This window comes from Hordeum vulgare, chromosome 4H, assembly GCF_904849725.1.
Source record: "Hordeum vulgare subsp. vulgare chromosome 4H, MorexV3_pseudomolecules_assembly, whole genome shotgun sequence".
NCBI classification, from domain to species: domain Eukaryota; kingdom Viridiplantae; phylum Streptophyta; class Magnoliopsida; order Poales; family Poaceae; genus Hordeum; species Hordeum vulgare.
The window spans coordinates 569,214,725-569,224,765 of record NC_058521.1 but is presented as its reverse complement, the minus strand read 5'-3'; the positions used below and the strand labels follow the sequence as shown (position 1 = coordinate 569,224,765).

General features: G+C 43.6%; 2 pseudogenes; both read left to right on the top strand.

Moving 5' to 3' along the window:
- The first annotated feature begins 484 nt into the window (after positions 1-484).
- LOC123450781 lies at positions 485-4,922 on the top strand (annotated as a pseudogene).
- A 917-nt stretch (positions 4,923-5,839) lies between these two features.
- On the top strand, positions 5,840-7,850 carry LOC123450780 (annotated as a pseudogene).
- Positions 7,851-10,041: the final 2,191 nt, after the last annotated feature.

The following is a 10,041-nucleotide window of genomic DNA, read 5'->3' as shown; positions in this document are numbered from 1 at the left end:
ACGAGCTGGGAGGAGATGTCCATGACGCCGGAGATGGTCCGCGTCCCTACGGCGAGGTCGAAGACGACGAGGCCGGCAGTTTCGACGGCCGCACTGCCCAGCTGAGATTTCGCCTGCACCTGCGCGTCTGGGCCCGCCGGCACCGGGAGGTCACCGCCCTCCTACTTTTGCTGTTGCCGGAAGATGTCTGTCACGCCCTCGGCCGCTCGGTTCTGCAAGAAACCCGTGACGACCTTGGTGGTGAGTGGCCTGGCGCGGATCGTGTAACGGAGCAGGAGGACCTGCGCCTGCGACGAGGCTGGCGTTGGGGAGAAGGAGAAGCTGGAGAGTAACTAGAGCCGCGGTCACGGCCACTCCGCTTCGTCTTGGACGTCTTTGGCGACCCATACCCATATGTTCTAGCTCCTCGCTAGCTACGTGAGTTGTTCCTGCAGCTTCCACCATTTATAAACATGGAAACCTTCGATTCTTGTGGGTTGATTAGATGGACAGGGCTTGCCTGCTCCGCGAGGCTGCTCCCATCGGTACTCCCCGCTAATCCAACGACCCCTCCGTTGTTGTCCTCTTTTTCACTTAAAAAACTAGTAATTAAACAAAACCGGCCGGCCGCCCGTTTGCTTAACCAAATCCACAGAAAGACCAGCTCTTTTAATTAAAACCGGCCGCTCCGACGCTTTCCCTCCAGCCAACACAATTAACGTAACAGAACGACAGATTTGGAGGGAAAATTATTAGTAGTGCCGGCCAAAACATTGGCAATGGTCTGTTCACGTACACCGTTACCCCCAAACAAGCAAAATTACAGGCCTTCTTCATCAATTCTATCAACAAACACAGATCCAACGAAGGGGATAGGAGGAACTTGATGGCTTCTTCACCAAATCTTGCTTGAACCAATAAGGAATCAGATTCCCCAAACGTAAGTTGTCATGTTTTCATCGCGTTCTTCCCTTTCCCTGATCCATTTGTCTCCTCCCAATCCTGCAATGCAATGGATCTATGACTATAAGGTTTTGTGATTGTTGTCACTCGTACCACAGAGAAAAGAAAACTTGACGGCAAAAGTGATATTTCTTACTCACCAAAATAAATAGTCATATCTGAGTTAATGATATATCTTGCACAGATCGCACGAAACCAATTGCTAAAGTGAGTACTAATTTAAACAGGGAGTTGAAGAAACTACAGCTAGCAATGCAACAGAGCAGGTTGAAAAAAGTGTGCCAAAGCTTGGCATGCAGTTTTTATCCGAAGAAGAAGCTTATTTATTCTATAACAAATATGCTTATTCCTTGGGTTTTAGCATTCGAAGAGGCAATCAACATAAAGTAAAAAATTCCAGTACAATTCAACAACGGACATTCACATGTTCTCGTCAAGGTATGGACTAGTTGTAACTTGTTGTGGTGATATGATTTTGGATGGGACTAAGAAAATTACTTCAACTAATAGGAGTCCGTGCTGAAGATAAAAGAGAGGAGAAATTCAATTATAGTAGGCCTGAGACACGATGTGGTTGTGATGCCCGTATGAAGATAAGTCTTACAAACGGGATTTATTATGTCTACGAATTTAAAGAAGCCCATAACCATAGTCTTGCTACTGGAAACATGTCGCAATACTTAAGATCACACAGAAAAGTAACTGAAGCTCAACTAGCCAATGCAGAGGTCGCAAAGTCAGTGGGCATTTCAAATAAAGCAACTATTGATCTAATGACGAAAGAAGCATGTGGACCTGAAAACCTTGGCTTTATAAGTACAGACATGAAAAATCGTTTGTACTCTAAGAGAACACTAAAAGCAAAGGTGGGCGACACGGGAGGAGTGTTAGAATGGAGAAGAAGGTTTCAGAAGATGTCAATTTTTTTTATTCAATTCAAGTTGATGAGGATGATTTGATAACTAATATATTTTGGACGGACTCCAAAATGGTCTCACACTATGCATTATTTGGTGATGTCATATGCTTTGACACCACATACAGAAAACTAGAAGATGGGCGTCCATTTGGTTTAATTGTTGGTGTGAACAATCACAAGAAAACAATTGTGTTTGGTGCTGCACTTCTCTATGATGAAACAGCAGACAGTTTTGCTTGGCTTTTTAGAACATTTTTAACAGTAATGTCCGGAAAGCATCCACATACAATTCTTACTGACGAAGATGCAGCAATGGCTAAGGCGATTCGTTCAGTCCTGCCTCACTCTCACCATAGACTTTGTGTGTGGCATATGAATCAAAATGCTTGCAAACATCTTGGTGGAGTTGTTACAGATTACAAGAAGTTCAATACTGATTTTCAGCATTGTATCTATGATATTGAGGAGGAAGATGAATTTATAAGTGCATGGAATGAAATGCTTGACAAGTATGAACTCCGGGACAATGCATGGCTCCAAAGGATATTTGAGAAAAGAGAGCATTGGGCACTAGTGTATGGCAGGAATAGTTTCTCTGCACACATGAGTAGTACCCAAAGGAGTGAAAGCATGAACAATGAACTAAAACGTTACATTAGTTCTAAGTATGACATGCTTACTTTTTTTGAGCATTTCGAACGTCTAGTTGCAGATAAAAGATTTGAAGAGGTGAGATGTGACTTCAAAGCAACACAAAGTACTCCTAAGCTGAAGGCAGAAAGTTATATATTAAGGCAAGCATCAACTACATATACTCCACCAATATTCAAGATGTTTCAGGAACAAGTGCTTCGGCCCTTGAACTATGACACATTACTTTGTGAGGATAGTAACACCGAGGAGAAGGTTTACAAAGTAAAATTTCATGGTACAGAGCGTGATCATGTTGTTAAATTTTTTCCAAAAGAAGAAAAGGTCAATTGCAGCTGCAAGAAGTTTGAATTTGCTGGAATTCTTTGCTCTCATTCCTTGAAGGTACTTGATATTAACAATATCAAGCACATCCCTCAACAGTATATCTTAAAAAGATGGACAATTGGTGCAAAAGTTTTGGATATAACAAGAAACTGCAACATGCATGAAGACCGCAAAGCAGTACTAACGAAACGCTATAAAGAGTTGTGCAGAATGTTTATCCAAATAGCTGCTCGAGCCGCAGAATCTGATGAGTCATACTTGATGGCTGCTAATTGTGCAGAGAAATTAGCACAAGATGTGGAGACATGTCTAAAACATAGATCTGATTCAGATACAGGTAACAAACTCCCTTTGTTCATAAAGTGAGGGCACTTGCAGTTTTATGCTCTCATCAAGCTTAAACTTACATCTACTTTTGTAGTTGCAGACCCAAAAAATATCACGACTACAAGTTCAGAACGAAATGAGAGGCCCACCAAGCCAAAAGGAATGAAGGTAAAGGAGAAGACAGCTCGAGGATCAAACAGATTTCCAGATATAGGTATCAGCCCGACAAGGTTTGTAAGTTTAGTTTTATGATCATATCAAACTAACCTATGTTTGATTTTTATAGTTGCAGACCCAAACAATAATTCATCTACAAGTTCAGGACAACATGAGGGGTTCGCCAATCCAAAAGGTATCAAAAACTGTTCGAGGATCAAGTAGACCCATTGATATGAGTGTAGTTTTATGATGTAATCAAACTTGAATTTTACTTACTTATGTATTTGCAGAAAAAAACATTAACTCGTCTACAAATTCAAAACAAAATAAGGGGCTTGCTAAGCCAAAAGGTATGAAGTTCAAGGAGAAGACTATTGAAGGAGCAAGTAGACCTATTGGTGGCTTAGAGAAAGCAAAATCAAAGAGGAAAAGGAAAGTAGATAATCCTGTAGCAGTACAACCTCATGGCACCCTAATGGTATAAATAAATTCACACTTGATCTGATATCAAAAATTAAAGCATAGTACAAGATATCTCACTATTTTTTATAGGGTCATTCGGAGGTCTTTACAAATCAAATGCCTGCATACCTACCACAGTACAACACAATCCTAAATCCTATGGCGATGTATGGACAAGACCAAAGATTGTCGACTAAATTGCAACACTACAATAGCTTAATGGTATAAGCTACCTACTCTCAGATTTCAATCTTATCATTTTAAAGCTTTATGAACACTGACCTTTGCTACTACTACTACTCACAGGGTCACTTTGGAGTTCCGACAAATAACGTGTATACCTATTCAGATCAATGCAACTCAGCTCCGGATGCCTCACTATTGCAGTCTCTTGGTATGATGACAGGACACCCTGCTTTGAATGCCTTACTGCAATCCTCCATAGGAGCTCCAACTGCCTCACTTCAACCATCCGTTGGTACAATGATAGGACACCCAGCTCCGAATGTCTTAGTACAGCCACAAATTGGTATGATGATAGGACACCCAGCCTCAAATGCCCCACTGGAGCCATCTGCTGGTATGATGACAGGCCAAAATCAAGTCTTCTTCCAACAACAGAAGCCAACTTAATCTACCGTCGTTGTTCAAGACACATGCTTTTTGTTTTTCTACTTTTTAGGGGGAATTTAGTACCATTAGCAGGATAATGTCGTCTTCTAGTTTAATGACATCCTTGCGAATTTATAAGAGCGTGTAAGTATATTAGTTGAGCAAAAACACGGTTCTTGCCGAAAAGCATAGATGCGTGCATCTCACCTACCTCACAAGTAGCATTTGTTGACAAATTAGAAAAACAACAGCCATCAACTTGAATAATTAGACGACGTACCTTGTACGACGGCAAGTCTTCAGCCGTGCGCCTAGCTCACCGACGAGCGCTGCACCGAGCGACGGAGGCTGCGGCCTGAGGAACGACGCATCTGCCTACGAGCGCGGGGCCAAGCGAGGAGCGACGACGCGCAGTTCGCCGACGAGCGCCGCGCCGGGCGACGGAGGCTACGACGGCAAGTCTTCAGCCGTGCGCCTAGCTCGCCGACGAGCGCCGCACCGAGCGACGGAGGCTGCGGCCTGAGGAACGACGCATCTGCCTACGAGCGCGGGGCCAAGCGCAGTTCGCCGACGAGCGCCCCGGCGACGTCGATGGCGCCCGCGAGCGGCCCGGGCCAGTTGAAGAGGCGGTCGACGATGTTGGTGGCGGGCCCGATGAGGCGCGAATCCATGCCGCGGGACACGGCGTCGAGCAAGGCGGTGTAGATGGTCTCCGCTGCGTCGATGGGCTCGTCGACCAGCATCGCCGAGATCTCGCGGAGCGTCACGCGGGCAGCCTCGCAGCAACCAGTACCACAACCAAAAGCTACTGGTTTGGCTGTGGAGAAAGTGAGTGGATAAGATGGAGCGGCTGGTCTTTCTATGGATTTGGTTAAGCAGACGGGCGGCCGGACGGTTTGTTTAATTACTATTTTTTTAAGTGAAAAAGAGGACAACGGCGGAGGGTCGTTGGATTAGCGGGGAGTACCGATGGGAGCAGCCTCGCGGAGCAGGCAAGCCCCGTCCTCACCTGTTCACGTACACCGTTACCCCCAAACAAGCAAAATTACAGGCCTTCTTCATCAATTCTATCAACAAACACAGATCCAACGAAGGGGATAGGAGGAACTTGATGGCTTCTTCACCAAATCTTGCTGGAACCAATAAGGAATCAGATTCCCCAAACGTAAGTTGTCATGTTTTCATCGCGTTCTTCCCTTTCCCTGATCCATTTGTCTCCTCCCAATCCTGCAATGCAATGGATCTATGACTATAAGGTTTTGTGATTGTTGTCACTCGTACCACAGAGAAAAGAAAACTTGACAGCAAAAGTGATATTTCTTACTCACCAAAATAAATAGTCATATCTGAGTTAATGATATATCTTGCACAGATCGCACGAAACCAATTGCTAAAGTGAGTACTAATTTAAACAGGGAGTTGAAGAAACTACAGCTAGCAATGCAACAGAGCAGGTTGAAAAAAGTGTGCCAAAGCTTGGCATGCAGTTTTTATTCGAAGAAGAAGCTTATTTATTCTATAACAAATATGCTTATTCCTTGGGTTTTAGCATTCGAAGAGGCAATCAACATAAAGTAAAAAATTCCAGTACAATTCAACAACGGACATTCACATGTTCTCGTCAAGGTATGGACTAGTTGTAACTTGTTGTGGTGATATGATTTTGGATGGGACTAAGAAAATTACTTCAACTAATAGGAGTCCGTGCTGAAGATAAAAGAGAGGAGAAATTCAATTATAGTAGGCCTGAGACACGATGTGGTTGTGATGCCCGTATGAAGATAAGTCTTACAAACGGGATTTATTATGTCTACGAATTTAAAGAAGCCCATAACCATAGTCTTGCTACTGGAAACATGTCGCAATACTTAAGATCACACAGAAAAGTAACTGAAGCTCAACTAGCCAATGCAGAGGTCGCAAAGTCAGTGGGCATTTCAAATAAAGCAACTATTGATCTAATGACGAAAGAAGCATGTGGACCTGAAAACCTTGGCTTTATAAGTACAGACATGAAAAATCGTTTGTACTCTAAGAGAACACTAAAAGCAAAGGTGGGCGACACGGGAGGAGTGTTAGAATGGAGAAGAAGGTTTCAGAAGATGTCAATTTTTTTTATTCAATTCAAGTTGATGAGGATGATTTGATAACTAATATATTTTGGACGGACTCCAAAATGGTCTCAGACTATGCATTATTTGGTGATGTCATATGCTTTGACACCACATACAGAAAACTAGAAGATGGGCGTCCATTTGGTTTAATTGTTGGTGTGAACAATCACAAGAAAACAATTGTGTTTGGTGCTGCACTTCTCTATGATGAAACAGCAGACAGTTTTGCTTGGCTTTTTAGAACATTTTTAACAGTAATGTCCGGAAAGCATCCACATACAATTCTTACTGACGAAGATGCAGCAATGGCTAAGGCGATTCGTTCAGTCCTGCCTCACTCTCACCATAGACTTTGTGTGTGGCATATGAATCAAAATGCTTGCAAACATCTTGGTGGAGTTGTTACAGATTACAAGAAGTTCAATACTGATTTTCAGCATTGTATCTATGATATTGAGGAGGAAGATGAATTTATAAGTGCATGGAATGAAATGCTTGACAAGTATGAACTCCGGGACAATGCATGGCTCCAAAGGATATTTGAGAAAAGAGAGCATTGGGCACTAGTGTATGGCAGGAATAGTTTCTCTGCACACATGAGTAGTACCCAAAGGAGTGAAAGCATGAACAATGAACTAAAACGTTACATTAGTTCTAAGTATGACATGCTTACTTTTTTTGAGCATTTCGAACGTCTAGTTGCAGATAAAAGATTTGAAGAGGTGAGATGTGACTTCAAAGCAACACAAAGTACTCCTAAGCTGAAGGCAGAAAGTTATATATTAAGGCAAGCATCAACTACATATACTCCACCAATATTCAAGATGTTTCAGGAACAAGTGCTTCGGACCTTGAACTATGACACATTACTTTGTGAGGATAGTAACACCGAGGAGAAGGTTTACAAAGTAAAATTTCATGGTACAGAGCTTGATCGTGTTGTTAAATTTTTTCCAAAAGAAGAAAAGGTCAATTGCAGCTGCAAGAAGTTTGAATTTGCTGGAATTCTTTGCTCTCATTCCTTGAAGGTACTTGATATTAACAATATCAAGCACATCCCTCAACAGTATATCTTAAAAAGATGGACAATTGGTGCAAAAGTTTTGGATATAACAAGAAACTGCAACATGCATGAAGACCGCAAAGCAGTACTAACGAAACGCTATAAAGAGTTGTGCAGAATGTTTATCCAAATAGCTGCTCGAGCCGCAGAATCTGATGAGTCATACTTGATGGCTGCTAATTGTGCAGAGAAATTAGCACAAGATGTGGAGACATGTCTAAAACATAGATCTGATCCAGATACAGGTAACAAACTCCCTTTGTTCATAAAGTGAGGGCACTTGCAGTTTTATGCTCTCATCAAGCTTAAACTTACATCTACTTTTGTAGTTGCAGACCCAAAAAATATCACGACTACAAGTTCAGAACGAAATGAGAGGCCCACCAAGCCAAAAGGAATGAAGGTAAAGGAGAAGACAGCTCGAGGATCAAACAGATTTCCAGATATAGGTATCAGCCCGACAAGGTTTGTAAGTTTAGTTTTATGATCATATCAAACTAACCTATGTTTGATTTTTATAGTTGCAGACCCAAACAATAATTCATCTACAAGTTCAGGACAACATGAGGGGTTCGCCAATCCAAAAGGTATCAAAAACTGTTCGAGGATCAAGTAGACCCATTGATATGAGTGTAGTTTTTTGATGTAATCAAACTTGAATTTTACTTACTTATGTATTTGCAGAAAAAAACATTAACTCGTCTACAAATTCAAAACAAAATAAGGGGCTTGCTAAGCCAAAAGGTATGAAGTTCAAGGAGAAGACTATTGAAGGAGCAAGTAGACCTATTGGTGGCTTAGAGAAAGCAAAATCAAAGAGGAAAAGGAAAGTAGATAATCCTGTAGCAGTACAACCTCATGGCACCCTAATGGTATAAATAAATTCACACTTGATCTGATATCAAAAATTAAAGCATAGTACAAGATATCTCACTATTTTTTATAGGGTCATTCGGAGGTCTTTACAAATCAAATGCCTGCATACCTACCACAGTACAACACAATCCTAAATCCTATGGCGATGTATGGACAAGACCAAAGATTGTCGACTAAATTGCAACACTACAATAGCTTAATGGTATAAGCTACCTACTCTCAGATTTCAATCTTATCATTTTAAAGCTTTATGAACACTGACCTTTGTTACTACTACTACTCACAGGGTCACTTTGGAGTTCTGACAAATAACGTGTATACCTATTCAGATCAATGCAACTCAGCTCCGGATGCCTCACTATTGCAGTCTCTTGGTATGATGACAGGACACCCTGCTTTGAATGCCTTACTGCAGTCCTCCATAGGAGCTCCAACTGCCTCACTTCAACCATCCGTTGGTACAATGATAGGACACCCAGCTCCGAATGTCTTAGTACAGCCACAAATTGGTATGATGATAGGACACCCAGCCTCAAATGCCCCACTGGAGCCATCTGCTGGTATGATGACAGGCCAAAATCAAGTCTTCTTCCAACAACAGAAGCCAACTTAATCTACCGTCGTTGTTCAAGACACATGCTTTTTGTTTTTCTACTTTTTAGGGGGAATTTAGTACCATTAGCAGGATAATGTCGTCTTCTAGTTTAATGACATCCTTGCGAATTTATAAGAGCGTGTAAGTATATTAGTTGAGCAAAAACACGGTTCTTGCCGAAAAGCATAGATGCGTGCATCTCACCTACCTCACAAGTAGCATTTGTTGACAAATTAGAAAAACAACAGCCATCAACTTGAATAATTAGACGACGTACCTTGTACGACGGCAAGTCTTCAGTCGTGCGCCTAGCTCGCCGACGAGCGCTGCACCGAGCGGCGGAGGCTGCGGCCTGAGGAACGACGCATCTGCCTACGAGCGCGGGGCCAAGCGAGGAGCGACGACGCGCAGTTCACCGACGAGCGCCGCGCCGGGCGACGGAGGCTACGACGGCAAGTCTTCAGCCGTGCGCCTAGCTCGCCGACGAGCGCCGCACCGAGCGACGGAGGCTGCGGCCTGAGGAACGACGCATCTGCCTACGAGCGCGGGGCCAAGCGCAGTTCGCCGACGAGCGCCCCGGCGACGTCGATGGCGCCCGCGAGCGGCCCGGGCCAGTTGAAGAGGCGGTCGACGATGTTGGTGGCGGGCCCGATGAGGCGCGAATCCATGCCGCGGGACACGGCGTCGAGCAAGGCGGTGTAGATGGTCTCCGCTGCGTCGATGGGCTCGTCGACCAGCATCGCCGAGATCTCGCGGAGCGTCACGCGGGCGGCCTCGCAGCAACCAGAACCACAACCAGAAGCTACTGGTTTGGCTGTGGAGAAAGTGAGTGGATAAGATGGAGCGGCTGGTCTTTCTATGGATTTGGTTAAGCAGACGGGCGGCCGGACGGTTTGTTTAATTACTATTTTTTTAACTGAAAAAGAGGACAACGGCGGAGGGTCGTTGGATTAGCGGGGAGTACCGATGGGAGCAGCCTCGCGGAGCAGGCAAG